We start from the raw sequence: 3,615 nt of genomic DNA on the forward strand, positions 1-3,615 counted from the left end.
TCAAGATGTGTGCACTTTGTTCATTGATTTTTGTGGTGCTGTAATTGATTTGAGATATTGAGTGTTTACATTTCACCATCAACATTTTTGCTGCTTTGCCATACTGGATTCAGTTGTTGGAATAGGAAAATTATTTTACAAGACAGTATAATTCACCTTTCTGTCTGCTCATCTTAATCTTTTCATCTTTTTTCCTCTAAGCATTGCTGCCAAAATACTCAGGAATTAATCAATATTACAGTGTAATATATACAAGTTCTAAGTGCAGTCAAACCAGAAATAAGTGACACCTCAAGGGACAATTAACAATAGGCTCTTAAATGGTCTCTTACTCTCAGCACTGGGTCTGTAATTTCAGTGTTTTCTGTTTGTCTGACATTAATTCCTATGAACGCGTGTGCACTTTCTAAATGTGCTATGAAAAGCTAAGCATACCTGAATGCAGGTAGGGACTTTTTACTTTTTATTTAGACAGTTCATTAACAAAGCATTGTTATATAACACAACTGTTTTTTTGCATCATTTAATATTTTGTACAGGGTGGTAAGACAAGGAAAATGTATATTGTAAAGTGCTAGAAAATTTAGAAGTTTATTTCATGCAACAATGCAACGGGATACAATTTGTATAATTCAGCTTTGGAAGGAAAACCTAAACATGGCCAGTTGCTGACAAGTAAATATTATATAAATAATTATTGAATACAACTGTATGACTTGAGGTGACAATTATGGAAAAATGTAACTAAACCTGTGTGACTGCAATTCCTTCTATAATTGCTGAAAACAAACAACAGTGAATTGCCTGCAGTATTACAGCATTACTGAGTAAAATCAGTTCTGAATCTGATTGTATTAAATTTGTAAATTATTCAGATGAAACTTGAGGACTGTTTTGTTAAATATATTTCCTCATTAAACTTAAAACTTCCAAGTGCTGTAGATGTAGCAACTCTGTTATTATTGTACAGACTTTGAATGCCTTCATTTTCTTTAACAGACTTGTCAGCCAGTGCAATAAATATGCTGTTTGTATCATACAGACTGCCTATGTTCATAAACATCAGAGTAAAATGAAATGTACAAGTTTAGTGCAGAACCTATCAGCATTACATTATTTTTAAAAACAAAAATATTGTACATAGGTCATAGTGAATATAACTGCAATATTCTTGAAATGTATTTGCAGTTATGTCTAGTGGATTGTTTCAAAAATTTGTCTTTGGGGTTTAAAGTGACAAGTTACAATGAAAAAATTGTGTGTGAAGTACTATATAAGAAGGTATTTACCCTTTGCTAATTTCTCAATTCTTTTTGAGTGCTCATTCCTTGGAGATGTATGAATTAATGCAAATTAATTTAAAACAGTTAAGGGAAATTGTGACCATTTGTTAAAGTAATTGACTTTTCAGTTCACTCTATATTTTTTGCTTTTGATGAAATTAAACTGATATGGAAATACCCCATGAAGACTGAATGGAATTGGATTAATCCACATCAACATTTAAAACGGTGATTATTGCTAACATTTTAACCTTGAAATCTGTCTAGTTGTTCTTCACATTTTGATCACTGTAGCTTTTTAAGATATAATGGTTTTTCATTATCATGGTAATGCAATAATACAGTATGTACTACTACTCTTCAGTTTTTGTAGATTTAATTTTTTTCTTTGCATAAATATACAGTGAAGCATTACACAGTTTTATATTCTAGCATTGAAGTGATCTCCCAATACACATTATTCTTAGTTTGTCCATTGCATTATAATTGCCTTATTAGAGGCATTAGCTGAGTTAAATGTTATAGTCTAGCATCAAGGTTTGTTGGTAACTGCAATTAATAGGTAATTACATTGGATTGTTTAAAAATGAACAATTCAGACATTTCTAAGTGAAGTAAATGGTTATTAAGCTTCTGAATTGGAAGCTTAATAGTGAAGCTTCTGCAGATTGATTTTATGAGGAGAATCATTGAGGTATCACACCACTCATCACAAGGTAGTTTACCGAGAGTTTGCATTTTGCATTACGTAACATTTGCAAACATTTACATACAACAATTACTGGTGTATCCTTTAGGGGAATTATAAAATTCCTTGGCTTTACAGATAAAATTAGAATTTGGTATGTTACTTATGCTGTAAAACGTTGCTTCCATATAGCTTTTTCTTTTAGAAGTGGAACATAACTGTGCAGTATGTTATTAACGTTAATCGGTCTACTGCAGTTGAATTAGTCTTGTCTCAATATTTTAATGAAGGATCAGAGAAAAATGCATGAAAGCCCCCATTATATCTATTTACAGTTACTCAAGTATCATTTGTCATTTGGGTTTCAATGTCTTTAAAATATAAGCTGTTATGATTGTAAGGTTAGAATTTTACATATATTTTAGCGTTTAAATGTGTGTCACTCGAAAGCTTCCAATTTGAGAGGTAAACCTATAGGGCTTTCCTAAAGGAATGACTATAAGACAGCCCTACAGTATAGGCTTACCTGTCATGGCTTAGTGAGGTTCTTGGCTATAAGATGTTTTTTTCCATGTTAAACACTTTATAGTAATATTAAAAAAGGTTAAAAAAGCTAACTTTTCTATTTTATATGTTATGCTTTATTTAATATATTGTTGTCACTAGTATTTGTTAGAATTATCTTCCAGAATGTTATCTCAGCCCTTCTTTACATGGGTAATTGTGTTCCTTTGATACTGGATCTGTAGTCTGTGTTAGATATTTAGTCTAGTGTTTTGTGATATGTCCTTAATATTACAAGTTGGCACTTGAATGTTATTTACCAGGTTTTTGTGATCGGTGTCGTCTTCTCAGGAATGCAGTAAATGGACTGTATTGTTGTTAAGTGACTTTGTGAGCTGGGCTCTTGATAATGAAGTACTCTATTTAAGTACTGTATTCTTTTGTGCAATACTTCAGTATAAACATGTTCTTTTTGTAATATCAAAATGTGAACTCACAAAAAGTAAATTTGTCAAATAAAATCTAGAGAAAACAATTATACAGTGCCTATAGAAAGGTTACAACCCCTTATGACATTTTCACCTTTTGTTGCCCATTTTGACCTGAAGCTTTTTAAAAAAAATAAAAAATAAAAACTGAAATAGTTTGATTGCATCAGTATCCAGCCCCTTGTTATAGCAAATCAAAATAATTTCAGCTGTAATCAATTGCTAAGTTAATTGGCCTCCGCCTGTGTTAGATCGTTAGATTCACATGATTTCAGGACAAAATCGGCACTTCCTTTAGGTTCCCCTTCATGGATAGTAGTGCATTTCAAGCCCAAGATTCAACAATGAGCATCAGGGAGCTTTCAAAAGAATTTTGGGACAAAGTTGTGGAAAGGCACAGATCAGAGGCCTTGAATATCCCTTGGAGCATTGTCTAGACTACAAGAAGTGGAAGGTGTATGACACCACCACCACTCATGCCTAGACCCTACCTGGAGACTATTCCTCCAAACTGGATGACTGAAGATGAAGGAGACAAAAAGGCTACTTAGAGGCAAATGATAACTTTAATGCAACTTTTGGCAAAAGTGTGGATGTGACAATATCCCAGGCACTCCACAGGTTTGGCCTGTAGTGCAGTATGGCAAGAAGA

Source organism: Atractosteus spatula, chromosome 4 (assembly GCF_055471065.1).
Source record: "Atractosteus spatula isolate fAtrSpa1 chromosome 4, fAtrSpa1.hap1, whole genome shotgun sequence".
Taxonomy (NCBI): Eukaryota; Metazoa; Chordata; class Actinopteri; order Semionotiformes; family Lepisosteidae; genus Atractosteus; species Atractosteus spatula.